This window comes from Anser anser (genome assembly GCF_964211835.1).
Source record: "Anser anser genome assembly, chromosome: 5".
Lineage (NCBI taxonomy): Eukaryota > Metazoa > Chordata > Aves > Anseriformes > Anatidae > Anser > Anser anser.
The window spans coordinates 15,364,826-15,382,875 of NC_139725.1; the positions used below are offsets into that span (position 1 = coordinate 15,364,826).

Genomic DNA, 18,050 nt, shown 5'->3' on the forward strand with positions numbered 1-18,050 from the left:
GCATGGTAAGATGAATAAAGTCAGTGTTGAAACTGAGCCTTTTATCTAAGCTGTTGGCAAATGCTGTCCTTGGCTTGGGGCTAGAAACTAAAATTTCTGTGTATGTTCTCTCTGACTTGTGAGTAGGTTTTCATTACTTCGAACAAAAACCTCTGCCTCAGCTTTTTTTTCTGTAAAGCTGGGTCTGGGAAGACAGCATTCACCAGTGTCTTTGGCTGTCTACAGAAATGTTTGCTGGTTGTGAAGTGTTCAGAGACCTTGTCACGCTGCCCTTGTCTGCTTTGCATGTCACACTTCTCTTTTTTTCTTATTTCTGATTATCATCCTGCTGTGGATTTTTTTTCCCCCCTGATGTGAATCCTAGCTTATAGAAATGCTTCCTCAGACTTCTTAGTTTCAATTTCAAAAATGTAATTGAAAGGTGTTCCATTTTCTTTCCTGAATCCTTATTTTTGTTGTGTTGCTGTTTGGTTGTCTGTTTCATATAACATGCATTATTGCTCTTCTACTTATTTAGTTACATTAGTTCTTAGCCTTTCAATAAAACCACAAACAATCCTATTGTGCTAAATGCTGTGCAATTATAGAAAAAAAAAATCTCCCTGTGAGATCCTGAGCTTTCATGTGAGATGGGAGCCAATGGTTGTTCAGACAGATAAAATTAGAAAATAGAGTATGAAGGGTATTTAACACATTAAATACCTTACAATACATTAAAATGAGGTAGGAAAAAATCTATTTCTGGAGTCAGGTTCTCTTTAATAGTCCTTTGCAAATGTTTCCAGGACATACATTAAAACTGCATCACCTGAGGTGATCCAGCAGTCGGCTCCCTGAAAAGTGCTCTTTGAATGCGGAGGTACATGGTGTCTCTGAAAGATGAAAGAACACAATAAGGAGCTGCTAAGAAACCTGCTAATTAACTGAGGCAAAGCCCTTTTCCACCTCGATGTTCTGCTTAGAAAGGCCTTGTCTGCCTTTTGGGTTTTGCTTGTAGCTCCCCCCGAAGCCGCTTCCCCGAGCACCCTGCCGTAGCGTTGGTGCCGCTCTGCGGCTGCCCTCTCGAGCAGGGCCCTGCTCCGTGGGGCTGTCAAGTGTTGTGCTGCAGGGAGCCTGGGAAGAGCTCTGGAGTCCCCAGGGGTGACAGGGAAGGAAGCAAACAGCTCTTTCTGCCCTTGTGATTCCTAGCAAAGAACAAGAGAGACAGCAGCTGCACCAGAGAGAATACTAACCAGTGTCTGGTAGGGATTCATGAGCTTTTTTGATGCTGATTAGTGACTTTTTGTTGTTGTTGCTGATGTGCTGCTTTTACTCCTTTAGACTCATGCTGCTGTTTTGTCACACTTGCAGCAGGTCTTCTCCTTGACCCCCTAAAGTTTCTTGCGTAACAATAAAGAAATACCTCCATCTTGAGGGAATGGGGGCAACAGAGTGATTGTAAATAAGTTGCTTTCCATGGCTTGCTTGTTCTCCTTGTGCCTTCAGGTCAAGTTCATCCTCATGTGAAACTGGAAAGTCATCTTCTGTCCTCTGACAGAATCCGAGAGCGCTCATTTCTTATTTTTGTAATTTTAGTCTAAGCCATGGTAGAACTTCTGACTTTGCTGCTCTCAGCTGGGTACCTGCTGGGGGAAATGCAGAGTCAAGAACAACTTTGCAATCTGGTATAGGCCAATGGTCCGAAGACCTTGTAGAAAGAAACAGCTTCAGTGGGGATTAGTGTCTTGATTCATGTCTGGCATTGAGCAGGTAGGGAACAAGTGTGGCATGTGTTTTTTTTGTTTGTTCCTTTTAACGAAGTCTGAAGTAGGACATAGATTTGCGGAGTCTGCAGCGAAGGACAAATGTAACCTTAAGTGGGATTTGTATCAGCGTATCCAGGTCGCCTTCTCTCAGCCTGGAACCAACGACTCCAAACTCACGTGTCCTGTTCTGCAGTGGTGATGCTGTAAGTGGAGCTGCTCAAGGCTGTATGTAAAGCCTCTGTACAGGTACAATTTAACAGTTTTTTCTTCAATTAAAAAAGAGTGAAGAGCACTATCTTTGTACCTTGTCGTTCCGTAACAGCTGCAAGACTTTTCTGTCATATCTATACCCACGTGTATTTCCTCCCTCTTGCATAATTCATTGAGAAGAATTTGCATTTCCCTGAAGTTTTAAAGTTCCAGAAGCATGCTGTAACGATGAGAGAAATGGGGGCAGAAGGAGCTGGCTGGGTTTATTTATTTATTTTTGACCTAGCACTATTGCAAATTTATTGTATAAAAACTTCTTAACAGGGATTTGAACTGGTGCCAGTGGAATATTTTAGGCCTTTAGAAAGTGACGTGGCCAACTTATATTTTTACTTGAAAAAGCATTTTCTTGGTTGCCTCAGCACAAGGCGACCATCTGTCTGTGTCCCTTGCTGAACTGACAATGCAGGGAAACAGATCCTTTGACTTCCTCAGTGTACAGAGACGCCCCCTGCCCTTTTTTCCCCTGAATCAGTAGTTTACAATGTCTTTGTGGACAAATGTAATGGGCAAATATGCAACAGGGAAGGACAGGGAGGTTTTGGTGTGACACTAGGAACTGAGCTGTTGTTGCAGGTAGTAATGTATTGAGAACTGATCTCTAGTAGACATGAATTTGATGAAATGTGTAGACTGTACATTGATGTAGCTATTGTCTTTTGAGAGTGTACTTTGCTTTTTTTATAGTGCCATTAAGAGGCAAATATGAATTTTAAAGCTTGCATGTGGCTTTCATCACAAATGAGCATCTTTCATTTGGAATCATGCCTTTTGAAGCAGATAAGCAAAGATCCCTCCCCAGAAACTTGGTTTGTTGTCAGCTACCCCTTTTTAGTAACCCAGTTTAATATTTTTTTAAATTAATGTAGCACAGTGTAGGGCAGCAAGGATTTAAAGCACTTAATGAAAGGAACTTGGTGAGAGAGCAGTTGGCCCTAATAGAGGGGAAGTCTTTCTGTGATGCCACATTATCTGGTGATGAGAATACCAGATATTGTGCTAGTTCTCCCCAGTGCCTTCTCTTCCTTTCCAGGGTGTAGAGACCTCTAGAAAGGATTTAACCTCTATTGCCATTTAGCACCACAGTGCATGGGAAGGAGCTGTGCCAGGTTAGGATGTGGCTCATCACAATATCAATAATGTTATTGATGCCACATGCACTGCTGCTTGACAGAATCATGCAAACCTAAAAGACAAGGTAATCAATTGCGGCCGAAAAGTACTTAGCTGGGAGAGAGGGCATGCTGAAAGGCTGGTATGACCTTTCCAGATCATCACTCTATTTAGTATAATTAATGAAATGCTCCCTGCTGGACTGAAATGTCTAGGAACTTTCTTTTGGGGGAGGGGAGCTTAGTGAAGGATGGAGATACAGCTTTCGAAGAGCCCAAAGGACAAAAGCTTCTTGAGAAAGAAGCGAGATTATACCAAATTAGGCTGCTCAGGTATGCACCATTTCACTGTCAGATTATTGAAATTGATGTTTGTGTCGCTGTTTACGTCACTACAACATGTCTTCTGACACCTCTGGCAATTTCCCTCTCAACTGAGAATCATTTTTCATCTTCGTGATGCACCAGGAATCTTTTATCACTGCTGTAGAAGTGCTGTATGTGTATTCACAGCTTGGCTTCGAAGGAGAGGTTTTTACAATAGGTTAAGAGCTCAGACAGCCATAATTTCCCTTTCAGCAGTGCTGTGTTTGATCCTCTTTTACAGACTAAATAAATGCACTGGAGGTCAGGGGAAACAGGCAGTGTAACAAACCCAAACACCAACTGACACAGCCTGGAAGCCCACCATGTTGGTTAAATCTTGTATTCACGCAACACTGTCACTGGTTCCGTGTTTAAAAACAAAAAATGCCTTCAAGTTTCTGCCAACAACCAAAGCTAATTTGTATTTAATCAGTAGTTGGTCACTGTATGACACATTTTGCCTGAATGGTTATTATACATCTATTTTTTGTTCCCGTCCCGTATTTTGCTGAAGCAACGGTAGCATGGAGACGTTTGCCTTGCAGAAAAAGGATCTCGGTGATTCATTCAAACCTTTTTCCTTGGCTTTGTCGCGTTAAGTTTGTATGTCTGGGGAGGGAGGAAGTAAAATAGACAGGTCACCTGCTGTGTCTCTCCTACTGCTTTCCAGTCACTGGTTGCTTCCTCTGAGACACACAAACTGTTGTAAGCTATTTGTTCCTTTAAGAACAAGAACCTAAGGTTGAATGTAGAAATGAATGTAAAATAATCTCTAGGCTAAAAAAGCCTGCTACTGTTGCTTTGTGAATGAATTGTTCCAGGTCTTATCGTTCCTAAAACTTAAAATCAGTGTGTGATTTCTGTATTATTATTTTACTTCTTTCCCTGCCTTTGCCTCCCCCATTCTCCCAAGCTGCATAGTGGGCACCACAGCTGCAAGGAGGGGGTAGCATGTGTGCAATGCAAAGGAGAATGTAGTCTTCACTGTAGTTCACTGCGTTCCTGGCTGATAAAGTTGGCTGCCAACAACAGCAGTTATGTAGGATTTCTTTGGAAAACTCTCCCTTTATAATTTAGTGCAGAGGAACTTTTCAGATGCTGCGCAGCTTGTAGAAATTCATATATACTTAGGCTTGTTTTTAAACACTTCCATCTAGTATGCTGGGCACTGTAGGGTTGCTATAAAGCCAGATGCTCAGAACAGAATAATCATGAAGTGATTTCTCAGCAAAGAAAGCTGCTTTCTATTCTTCTGGAGCTGCAGTTAACACACCCTCAGGAATATGGTTTCCATAGCTAAATACTAGGAAAAACTGTCAGCAGGTCTTCATCTACACGTGGCAGAGAGATAGTGTTCTGGCAGTGGCTGCTTTTAAATCTTGAGTATGAATTGTGCCATTACTGCAGTGCTTCCTATGTACCTAGTGCAGAGTGACTTTCCAGGAAATTGGAAAAGGTTCAAAAATGGCTCATTGCTTATGTCTAAAATTTGCAACCTCCTTCATGTCTTACGATGGAGATAGATCTGGATTCAAACTGCTTAAGAACTATTTCCCACTGGCTCTCATGTTGGTGTCCTAGTGGAAAGGCCCAACAGCATGTAGAGAGCTTGGAAAGAGGCTTCCAAGCCTCCTCTCCATCACTTAAGACAACGATGGTGTACATAAAGTAAAATAAACCACTTCTGAATGGCTGTCTTTCTGAACACTTCCAAAGCAATGAATAGGGACCAATACAGGGACAGATTTCATGGGTCTCTTTTTGTAGCTATGGAGGTTAAAGCCAATGACGTTTTATGTAGAAGAATAATCTTGGTTCATTCTGAATGCTTGTTCTCCTGTGCAGAAGGGCAGGAAGGTGATATCACTGGGTTAAGCCATCATAAGGTTTTGGACTAAGACGTTGTGGTAACTTCTGGAAGAGGACTATTAAAAACTTTGTGCGAGGGGACTACTGTTCACCTTAGGCTCCAGCACTTACATGGCTCGTGAAGGCTGAAGTAAATGCAACACTGAAATGTTTGTGGCCGATGTGAATCCTGTAGTGTTATTTGAAGCTTTAATTCTGTGAAAAACTGGAGGAAAACTTCATTCCCTGCTTTGAGAGTAGAGACTTGCCTTGCTTTGGGCAAGATGTGTGGCTGCTTCTAGACTTTCTACCTCTAAGGGTATTGAAACATCTGAACAAGTGTGGTTTTCAAGGAAGGGTGGGTACTGTGGTCCGTTTCCACCAGTTTCTGCTTGCCAGTGTTACTCCGATTCAGATCAGAGGTGGAAGTCTGCCTTTTGTATTTGGCCGTGTACAATTCCAAGCTCAGCTTTTATGGTTAGTTGTGGAGTAGACAAACAGCTTTTTGGGTGCCAATAGAGAGTTCATTTGTTTAATTGTCTGATCCTTCACTGTTATCTGCCCAGTGGGATGCTTTAAAAGGAGCATTGTTCTGCATAGTTTGTATCAAACAGTGAAGGTTTAGCTGATGTAAAAATTATTCACTATATGTCAGCCATCTGTTCTTCCAGTCTTTAGCTGCCATATCTGATCAGTAGAGCCCCTCAAATTTGTGAGTGAGAAAAAGACTTTGAAGTTTTGTCACCTTCTTTTGGCTCAATAAGCGATGGTGGAGTATACAAAGAATAAATAGATCCTTCCTGCAGGGCCTCAGTTTTATTATCTGGAGGAATTTTGTCTGCTAAAATATGAGCCTTACAGTACCGCTGCAGGCATAAATTGTTTGGCTTTTCTTGAAGGATAGTCTGTAACTCTGAAAGCAGTTTTTCTTTTTGATTTTTTTCAATGCAGTATAATTTTCATGTGCTTATTCCAGCAGACGCCCCCACAACAGCATGTTACTTTCCTACATACGTTAACATTAGTCCCTTAGCAAAGAATCAATTTTGTTTGGTGACTGAATGCTGGTATTGCGCAGAACTGACCAACCTACAGAAAATCTAACGCACAGCAATTTAGAACAAAACTGAAGCTTTTCGTGAAATGTTTGCATTTCTCTTGCTCTCCGTGAGGGGTTAGGTGATTGCTGAGGAGTGTGCCAGCCTCAGATTCAGGCCCCTGTTCTGCCTCCTGCAGAGTCCTTTGGTAGAAAAAAACTGCTGACCTGAATGAGGCAGAGCGGGGGCCCTAACCTGGATGCTGTGCATGGAATCTCACAAGTAGCCTATTGCCAAGGTTTCTGTACTATTGTTTTCCTTTCTCCAACCATCAGAATTGCTTTCCAAAGTTTAACGTTTCTCAAATGTAATTATGTGTAAAATTGCACGAGGTCAGAGGACATCGAGATTTTATTTTCCTGCTTCTAGGCATCGCCAGATTAACATGAAAAGCTTCATTTCTGCTGTTTCCCTTCTGACACTCTGAGAATCATTTCTTTTTGTACATGGTCAATTTAATTTCATTTGAATATTGTGTATATGTATGACCATATTTGTTTTCTGATCAACACCCATGTGAGCCTGATGTAGTCAGTAGGCTTGATGCCAGTGCAGGGTTTTGTTGCGTTTAGAATTCGAAGTGCAGAAGTGTGCAGAAATTTCAATCAACTTCAATAAAGCTACATTAATCTCAGAATAGCATCTGTCTTCATGTTGTGCACCCTAACCAGATGTTGCAGAGGCACTGCTTTACCAGGCTGCTACCTCTTCTTTCTATGTTCTGAAGAACTTGCAGCTCCTTGATCAAAGCAAATCCTGGAGCAAGAGCTGCTGTGGCATCAGTCTTACCTGTTGTAGAGCAGCTTGTTGTTCTGCCAGGTCGGCTTCTCATGCGATATGTGTTAGCATCTCTAGGCTGCTCAAGTACGTGGATTTATAAACACCTGAGGTACCATTGTTGAAAGCATTGGTTAAAGCTTCTTCAGACAATTTCAGATCACTTTCTGTTCTTAGTCTCTTAAATCTTTAAATTCTTACTGTGTCTTTTCCCCATAACCTTTCTTTGGTGTGGTTCCTTATCTCTAAATATTAGAATATAACTTCCGTATACAGCTGAGTTTGTGCACTTAAGGTCAGTGAAGTTTTGTGGAAGTTCCCTTAGTATATGGAAAAAATCAGCTTTGTGCCACTGCATTAGCCCTCACCCGTTCTCACAGCCCACTCAGTTTCCTCAGCTGAGGAGCTGGGCTGCAGTGTATGGTGAAGTTTCACGTTATGCTTTGTAAGATTTCTGCAGGGCCCAGGGGGCGCTCCTGTTGTCTCTTGTTTCTTTAGAAATGATGCATTTTCTAGTTACTCTTTTCCAACTGTGGTGTGTTCCACGTGTGTCCTTAAGGAGCCATGAAGTTGTATGATGAAATGAAACATAGAATGCTGTTTTCAAGTAGCAAAGAAAGCAACAAGTCCACAAAAAAAAGTTGTACCTTGTGCAGTGTCTAGGCTTGCAAAGCAGGAAAACATAAGAATAAAGCATGATTTCTTTGCTCAGCGAGCTCTGCTGCTTTCCCTGACCACCGCCAGCTTTTGTACACCTTTGGGGGCTATGAAGAAACTGGTGTGTTAATTCAACAAGATCCAAATCAACCAGCATGGTTTCTGTCAAGGAGAATATTTTAGCAACCTCATCCTTCCGGTCAGCATCAATATAGTAAAGAAAACAGAACTGAGGTGTGGTAGCTTGTTTGGACTAAACTTCTTGAAAATATATTTTGAAACAAGCTGCTGGCAGCGTGTTGTACCAGAGTTATGCAATATAGTGAGGCATGCTGTTAAAAATGCTAATTAGGGTTTGTTAATTTTAATTTTCCCATTACTGAATATTTGAAAATAGGAGAAAAAAATGCAAAAGTTTTACCATTAAGTTTATTCTGAATGAGGAAAATGAAAGAAAGGACAAAAGTGACAACAGGCTTCTGAAGTGGCAGATACTTGGAGAATGACACAACTGCTAGGTTTGAGTCTTTTTCAAGCTCAAAGAGGCTTTTAAAGAGCTTTAGGAAGTTGTTACAAAGCTAATCCAATATGGAGAAGTGCAACGTAATGAACTTTAAAAAGAGCAGTTTGAAATGTTGAAGCACATTGATAGGTTCTAAATTAAATGCTGCTTTTCTTTCACGCAGTCCTGGGCTTCATTGTTATTGGCTTAATGAAAACATCTGCCTACTGTTCAGCTGTGGTCAAAACAATTGAGGAAAAAAAATTCCACCTGACAATAGACTTTTAATAAGAAAGGAAGAGAATACACTAGAAATATGCTATTGATGTTTCAGCTGAGGATATATACAGTATTTTCTCTTTTTTTTGTATTTCTTTTTCATCTCCATTTCAGAGGGGCTAGGGTGGAAAAAGTCAAAGCAACAGAGAAGCTGGATTTTTCTCTGGTCTTGGTGAAAAGCTACCATTGGCTTCAAGGATGCAACATCAAGGCTGTAATGAGGGAATTGTGAGGAGCCTCTTAAATAGGGAAGAATAAAGTTATCAAGAATACTGAGGTTATAACAGCTCATAAGGTATTACAAGATGAAATAAAACAAAACAGGAAATGCAGAATATTTCACTCGGCTGTGCTAATTTCTGCTTTTTGGCAAGTAGAGATAACCTTCACTTAATGAAGAGAGTGGGGGAGGAGGGGAATAGCATTTTCATGCAACTCCTATGGAAAAACTAATAAATTCTATGTCCTGTTGAAATAGGAAAAGCTTCAAAATCTCAAGGTTTTTTTCTCTGAACCTTTTCTTAATAACAGTCAAAAATATTCAAGGAAATGGCTAGGAGATAACAGTAGAGAGTATTCCACCCTCCTCAAAAAATAAAATGGAATAAATGAGATTAAATTGTTCCTTTTCAAAGTTGGAGAACTAGGGAAACTTGATTTATACATATTTTTCCCCTTCTTGTATGATGTGGGTTTGTTTTTGTGGGCCTTTAAGGCAAACTTTCAGAGGCACTACAAGAGGGTAAGATAGATTTGATATTAAACACAAGAAACTGCTACAGGATTTGATTGAAGAAAATAAATTTTTTTTAGAAGTGTTATCCCCAAGTGTGGTGATTGTAAGGATGATAAGACTGGACAAACAAATATTAACTTTGTGTTGGCAAATATATTTGCCAGTTATGAAAAATCCTCAGGAAGGAAGTGTATCTGATGAAGTGGTATTGTAATTTGTTCACAAAGATGGGGAAGTGTGGTATTTAGCTTTTATCTGAAATGTCTTTTGGTGAGGGTGTTGTTTTTTTAAGAAATACAAGACCTCAAATGTATTTTCTTTCTTTGGTCACAGGACACCTTCGAGTGTGGCCCAGTCACATCAGTTGTTTGGGTGGTGCAATCGTGTATGTTGCACGTCGGATTTTTGTCAGATGTTATTTGGTTGAGCTGTCTTTTGTCTTTTTAGCTGTTTTGACAACACAAATTTTTGTTGTACGTACTATCTCGTACGTAAAATGCTGAAGGGAACATGTGGACCATCCTAAAGAGAAAATACTGGGGTATCTTAAAAGTGTACTGTTCTCCAACAGACTGTAAAGTGAGAAGAAAGGCTGCTGAAATATGTTTCTTTAGCAGTCAAAATATGCATAAATTATGGCTTCAATTCCATTTCAGGCCTCTGACACAACTCCTACAGCTTATGATGTGAGCAGCCTGGGGCAACAGAATTCAAGCGATATTGTGCTCCATTATTCCCTGTAATAAATTTAGCGCACAACAGGAGCGTGTGCTATTTGTTCGCTAGGACTGCGGGTTGCAGGGTACTGGATAAATACGCACTGAGGAATTCTGTGAACATCAGCTGTGTGCATTACAGATGTTAAAAATGGCTGAAAAGGGACAAAGTCAGCAGCATAAATCTATGATATTTTCTTGCATATGAAATGTGAGAATATTTGTGTTTTCCAGTGCTATCAGTATGCTTTCATCCTTTTTTTGGCCAGTGGCAGAGTGTTTCACTGATGGGTAGTGTGGCTGTTACATCTGCTTGCTTGCATGCATCTGCATCCTTAAAAATAGTTTCTCCAAAAGTGTCCTGTTTGTCTCCTGGGAGTTTTTCCTTTTTTCTTTTTGTGGAATAGCTGGTTGTGATGAAAACATGTAAAGATCCTGAATGGCAAATTCTTCCCTGTTCTACAGAATCTGATTTGCAGAAGCAATGGTAGTTCAAGCTTCTGAATTAACCTGGTTTATCTACAAATTGTCCTGGAAAGGCTCTCTGGGGCTGAATTAATTGGTTCAGTGTTGGGATGGGAAAAATATTCTAGACTTTTTTGTAAAGACTGGTTGTGATAGCCAATGTTTTGGATAGGAACAGTTTTTAGTTTTACTCATCTTTATCACAAACTACCAAATGCGAAAACGCTAGGTAAGATGGTCACCAGAAGGGATCGTATCTGGAAGAGAACTATCAGTATTTCATTTGAATAACTGGTGTTCTTGATTTTTATCAGGCTCCCCCGCCTGATTATTTTTCTCTGCTTATGGAAGAATAGTTTTTGATGAAAGACATTGTAAAAATAGTGTAATAATCTTAGCGGGAATGTGCTTATTGTTAGATGTCTCTGAAATGTGTTGGTAGCTTACACGTCACTTTTTTAGGATGTATTGATATTTGCATGCCAAAAGCTATAGTGGCAAATTACAGATTGCTCTCAGATGTCATTTTTGATACCCATGGGTGTTCTATCTTTTTTTTTGGTAATGATTAATGATAATATCCATGAAGAATAAAGGATAACAGTATGTCTTTGGCGCTTTGATACACGCATGTTGCCACTCTCAGTACTTCAGTACCATAGAAATATATTTAAAACACATACACCAACCAAATCAAAACCCAGGAGTCTGGAAAGAACATGAATGTATGGTGCAAAGCAAAACTTCCATAGACAAAGGAGTTCTGTGAAGGAGTGCTAAACCCCTTTTTTATTCTTTAATGCTATATCACTTCTGCCATAATTTTCAAGTATTTTCTCTTACCTGTAAATACTTGGAATGGATTTTCATTTCGTTTTACTCACAGCTGTGGAGAACTGGGAAATACATAGTGAATGTACAAGATAAGTGTCCTAAAGGATGTCTGATGTAATAGGAAGATGAATTTTTTCTGTTAAGTTTTCTTGTGAAGAAAACTTATTAGGCAACTTATGTCTACAGCCTTCAGGAATCTGAGAACGGAAATGCTGTACAGTGCTTTACTTGTTTATAAAAGGCCTTGATTCGATTTCAAAATGTTTCAATTCTTGAGCACATATGAAAAAGCAAGCAAGCTTCAGTGATTGTTATTGCTGTACACTCGCCTAACTCCACTGGTACATGAGTCTACTTGAAGCAGTCCTTGTTACGACCATAATATAACACGACACTTCCTCATGCATGTTAATTTGAAAATATATTTTAGCTGACTGGAGTACTTGTGTCAGGGGTTAACACCATTAGAGACGTTCACGAAGCATTGAGTTAATTGTCGTACTGTAACAAGTGTTTACAACTAATCGCCCTCTGCATACATGATTACAGCACGTCTGATCAAAGTTCAACATCCTGAACACTGTTATATCAATGTGCGTAATTGTAAGGGAAAAGTAACTAATTAAACTTTCCAGTGTTTGTATGCTAATGGCTTTACTGTTGTTCATCTGTTGCTAAATTTTTATTCACTTTTGGTTTTCCTAATGAGCAATTTTGTACATTGCCTGTATGTACTGCATGATCACAGACAGCAATTTCTGTGCACATCACGAGAGCTAATTTATTGTATACATTGTGTGCGAGTGTGTATATATATGCTATGCATACAGGTAGGTTCTTCCACCTAGTATTTGCTAACTTACATGCTTATATTACTGAAATAAGTGCTTTCGTCTTATCTTGCCAATAGAAAAATGCACTGGAGATCAAATCTTAATTCCAGCTTCCAATGTTTAACTCCGTAACTTGGAAGTCTTGGTGCAGTTAGGTAGGTAATGTGTTGTTCATAAAAGCATCTATCCATGGACACTTTAACAATCCAATATTTTTGTTTTACCTAAACATGCCAGAAAAGCACAATTTGTTTCCACCAAGTCTTCTACTAAAGAGAAAAAAATCAATCAACTTTTAACATCTTTTTACCTATATCTAGATAGCTGTCTTTAGGATTCTGTTTCATTGTACTTAAAAATTCAAAGTGCAGAAGTTCACACAAGTTTCAGTCAACTTAGTTACATATGAATCTCAAAATAGCATGTCTTCCTGGCCTTGTGCACCCTAACCAGATGTTGCAGAGGCACTGCTTTACCAGGCTGCCACCTCTCCCTTCAGTTTTCTGAAGAATTTGTAGCGGCTGTGATGTGAAGGTCGTGGTGGTACTTCAGTGTCAGTAATACTGGTGTGTTGCTACAGATACTTGCAGGTATTAGTGCTGGATGCGTAGGTGGCATCTCAATCAGCTTCTGTTCCAGCTGTCATCTGGGGAAGATGTGTTGAGCCTAAGAAATGGCATCAGTAATACTTCCAAGTCTTCTTTAACTTGTTTGCTTGAAATATTAAGTTTATAATTCTAGCACCTGAGCTATGATATATTTAATGGTGTTAGCTTTCAGTTTGTGGCTTGGTAGCTATTTTTGTGTGCTACTCAGACATCTTGTCTAAACTAATTTCCCTAACACACAAACTCTGATCTGGGTCTGATCAGTGTGCCAAGCAGTGTACCAGATTGGATCTGTACCTTACCAAATGGATTTTTTTGAGACTAACAGTTGAAGTTAGTCTGCAAGAAAATACTGTGGGGACAACTAGATGGGAGCTTGTGCCAGGCAAGCTGTGATTACTTACTAACTGCATCCTGCTAATTTAAAGAGGATAGATTTACTATCTAGCTGTTCAAAATGTCATCGCTGCTTCATAGGAATTAAGAGCCTGCTTTTTAAAAGGTGCCTAAGAAGAAGATAAGCACCTGTGCAAGTAGCGTGGAAGCTGAAGGTGATAGCTTCAGAAATGCCTAAGCCACTTAAATAATTGTATCAAACTGAAGTGGAAATGGATCCACCCTCCCCTCTAACAGCTGTGGCTGTCTTGAGTAAACTGTTACAGTGGGCAAGCAGGGGATAACAGTGCTGCCTGTGAGGCTGTGTGCATTCTTTGTCAGCAGGGATTTATAGATGGGAGGTGTAGAGAATATATACTGAAAAAGAATGTGTTTCTCTGCGAACATGTGTATTAATGGAGAAGCTAACTTAAGAGAATGAAATTCCTGAAAGTTGGAAAGCATGCAAATTTCGTTTAGCTGCTCAGCTCAGGTTGTCTAGCCCGTTGTAGCTTTGAAGTATCTATTGATATTATTGCATTTTTGAGAGGGAGCAAGTAAGGCAAGCAAACAAATGCAGAAGTATTGCATGCATTTTTAGAGGAAAGTTATAGTAAAATAAGAGAAGACTTCATACAGGCTTGGGGAGTAGTAGACACTAATACATGCAAGGCATTTTTTGAAGTCAAGTATTGTTTTTACTAATCTTTATACTTGTTGGTATTTTCACTTAATCCCTTTGTACTCATGATAGAGCTAACAGGAATTATACTTTCTTTGTTAAAATCAGATGCATCTTGTGCCGTCGACAACATAATAAGCACAGCACTGACTTCTGTGCCAGCAGTAGTCATGTGAAGCTCTATTTTTCTATCCTCCCCTAGTATTTTTTTCTCTTCTCCATTCCCACCAAAAACACCATTGGGAAAAAAAAAAATCAATTCCTCAAATATTGGGGCTTCTTGTTTGTCATTTTCAGTTTTTGTGGAAAAAAGTGGAAGAAGGAATGGATTGCTCTATTTTCTCCTTGTGATTTTTATGGATTTTTCTGCCACTAGGCTATGGTCAGTTTGATGGCTAAAACAATGTTTAACTTTGTTTTAATGAACTCCTTAAAAATAAATACATTTTTAAATCCTGATTTCCTAGGTAAGTTCCCAAGCTGTTCTGCATGTTTCTGCTTCTCAGTCTTTTGGTTGGTCAGCACTGGTAGTAATTGAATTTAAAAGTAGAGAGATCAAATGTACTAATCTATAGAAGTTTTATGAAAATGCATGGAACAGATGTACAAGTAAATCCTGACTGAAAAACAGCTTGAGTATCAATGTAAATGTATTGGATAGAAGAGGACCCATAAGAAAAATATAAATCCACTCTGCATATTTCTAGAAGGGCAAGTTTTGATGAAAGCTTGGAAGTTAGTGGGAATAGGCACACTGATATCCTGTATTGTTTTCTGTCTGGAATATTTTGTTAAATCCAGTAATGTGTCAGTTTGCTTGCCTTGGTGACTTCAGTCTGTTCATCAGTTATGCTGTCTAATTTCTTTGCTAAGCTTTTGCTGTGGATTATCGCGCTGTTCATCGTAGTGCAGGGCTGAAGGTAATGCTTCAAAACTTTTTTTTTAGAGCTGAAGTACTTGCCTTATGACTTCTTTCCTACCTATATCACCACTCAAAGGTATCCTCCTGTTCAGTGACCCAGTGAATGAGAGAGAAATGAAAGGTGACTTCTGCCTTCATGCTCTACTCTGCTGGAATGAAGGAATCCCAGCTGTTTTTAGACAGCAAGACTGAGGAGAGAACCAGATCACATGCTGAGAATAATTAGAGCAACATGGATTTAATATCGTTATTGCTTGGCATTATTCTGTCACTTTACTGCAACTGCAGTGTTCCTGGTTTCCACAAAGAACACCACATTCAATGCAACTATAGGCAACCGAAGTGGATTTTTTGCTTAAGTTATTGCTCATGTTCTTCACTTTCTGTATTGGGTCTTCAGTATACCCTTTTTGTTTGACCTAGATAACTCTTCATTTGCCTCATTGAACACAACAGAAATGCTGACAATTGCCTCCTTTCTCTTTGGATGGCTTTGAGGATCCTTTCATTGATCCTTTCCTTGCACTTCCCATTTCAATTTCAACAGCCCTGTAGCACGTGTCATATTGCTTTCTGAAAAAGGAAAAAGAAGCAGTGAAAATAAATTGGGGTGTGTGTGTGTGTAAGTAACCAGTAAGCTCGGTTCAGTATAAATGCAGAATTCGAGGTTTTGGGAGACATGATGACAAGTGACTAGCTTGGAAGACGATAATTTGTGGTGTTCACTGATAAGCCTGAGAGGACTTCTGTGCACTGAGAACTGCAGATCTCTTATGGAAAACTCAGTGATGGACTTTAAAGTGTGTAATGAAGTTCAGAACAGAAAACTAGGATATAAATAACTTTCTAGGAAAAAATACTTGGTCAGTAGAAAGTTCCATGGTCATACTGTTGACCTGTTGACACTTTTCCATGGGGAAAATAACCCATAGAAAATTAATCTGATAAAGACATAAGTGAGATGGGCACTACATGTATCAGCACTGCTGAGTCCCATTTATTCCTGAAGCAGACCACACTTGCGTGATTTGGTAGTACCCAGGTGGAGAAGAACGTGAGATCCTCCCAGTAGCTTGTGCATGCAAGTCAGTGGCTGTGAAAAGCATACGCTCTCATGCTGCTCTGACCTCTGGCTCTGCGTACACTGGCTACGTGTCAGTCAACCTGTGTACATGCCTTCTGCAAGGGGTGTACCTACACTACTGATTTGGCTTACATCAGGAGTGTTGTGCTGATATCAACGCCCCAATCATTCTCACTTGCCTTGCTTTGGCTTATCTCAGATTGGTTATGGAGTACAAAGCCTGACTTTTCAGTGAAACTGCCTGCGGTTTGGCTGTGCTGCCTGCCAGAGCAGGTGTAGCTTTGGGCATTGAGGCTGCAGGTTACTGGCTTCTGCACTGATGTGGTGATCTCTAGGAGCGAGTTAAATTTGAGCAGACAACCTTAATAGCATCTCTCTCCCACTCAGAGTGCTTGCCCTAATGATCACATCTGTTTTTGTAACGTGTGGATGGAAGGTGTTTTATCTCTATGCTGTGTAGTGCTTTGGCTTTGTTTACTTTAAGTGGCAGTGATCTCATTCTTCAAATTTGCTTTCTTCTTAATGTAAACTCCTGGTTGCTGAATTGCATTGTATGTTTCCTTTTTGTCTCACAACCCTTTCCCTGTTGTTTTTCAGCATTTCTTCAGTGCCATTTTAATTGACTGCTTATCTCTTAATTAGATGTATTGCCCTAACTTTGAAGGAAAAATCCTGGCAGTTGTTTTTCTTTCCTAAATGTGTTTTGATTCTTTTAAACAATGATACTGTGCTATTAAATGGTAGCAGAGAACCTTAATATCAACCCAGTTTAAATAAGTGATTTTGAGACAGCAATTGTTTACTGGTATGCTCTCTAATATTCCTGTTAATGGGTAGAGTTATCCCCAAAGCCCCTTGGCTTCATCTACCTCCAATCTTGCTGAAAATAGAGCTGGGTTTAAATATAATTTGCAGGTGGATAATCTCTGATGGTTACTGCATTCTGTTAGGATATCAGCATGAGCAAAAGTCATAAAACCAGCTCAGCTAGCAGTGTTAAGGAAGCAGCTACTCTGCATCTGTGTAGTAATCCTGTGGAAGTGAGACTGAGGATTGAAATGTTTAGGGGGGAGATATCAAATAAAATCTCTTCTGAAAGAACAGTTTGACTTCAGCAGCCTGCAGCAGCACTGCTGTGTGCTATTTCCATAAAATCTTGCAAGCTCAGCAGGAACTGGCTAAGTTGGTGTGAAACACTGAGTAAGGTATTTTTCATACAAGACCTATTGCCCAGAATGCTTTAGCGGGTTGAGCAGCACGGTGTTACTCTGGCTCTATGCTTTATTGCACTGATGAGGGGAGAACATGCAACTGGAAGGGGGCTTGCAGATGAGTTGCTTTTCTCATGAAAAGGAGACTTGATGAATTAAAGAGATTGGAAAATGAATACAGACGGGATCTAGAAAGGTGCTAAGATTATTCTTTTGTATGTGTGAGAGGCTGGTAATAGGCAGAAAGGGAAAATGGGAAGTCAAGAGGATACGCCTATAGATGAAGCTGGATGCAGTACAAGTAAAGACTAAAAATGCTCCTAGCTTGATGTAAGACATTGAATTATTTTGTTCTCAGGGAACCTCCGTTATGAGGGAAATGGCAGTAAAGCATTTCTCCTGAGTTAATATTGGACCAAGATCTTCAAGGCAGTCTTAAGTGCATATTCTCTAATTTAGAAAGTAGAGCAAACATGGCAAAATGGGACGCTCTTGAACATCCCGTTTTAGTAGCTAAAGGTTTCTGCTGAATTTTCCCTTGTATAGTTTCAGAAGTACCTTCATAATATAAACATTTTTCTAATTTCCTTGAAGTCTTTAATAATTTTATGTCATAAGTATTTCATGCCTTTATTGAAAGCAGCTGTATTTAAGGCATGGGTGAAATTTGCTTATATTCCAGTTCAAATGTTTTAAAACAAACAGTTTTGTGAATTTCTGGCTGACAACAGCTCTGCTGATTAAAATGTAGTGATATTGTTAACGTTAGACTTTCTGCCACGGTGCTTCAGAAAGGTGAATGATTGAAGTATAATATATATCCAGAATGCCTTGCTGAGACTTGTTTTACATCCTATTACTGTTTACTTTTAGAATATTGGTGTTGAGGTGGCAGCATCATCCAGGGTTTGATCAGGAGTCAAGAAACCAG

The 18,050-nt window shown here is 39.7% G+C and overlaps 1 protein-coding gene across 7 annotated transcripts in view; it reads left to right on the plus strand.

Annotated features, from left to right (window-relative positions):
• LRRC4C (leucine rich repeat containing 4C) overlaps window positions 1–18,050 on the plus strand; it is a 515,355-nt gene that overhangs the window by 30,815 nt on the left and 466,490 nt on the right. For 2 of the 7 annotated variants that reach the window (XM_083836599.1, XM_083836601.1), the window contains exon 1: window positions 17–1,241. The exons of the other annotated variants lie outside the window; for them this stretch is intronic. The gene's annotated coding sequence lies outside the window, so the exon portion shown is untranslated. Of the gene's footprint in view, window positions 1–16; window positions 1,242–18,050 lie in introns of those variants that run through there. 7 annotated transcript variants of the gene reach the window in all.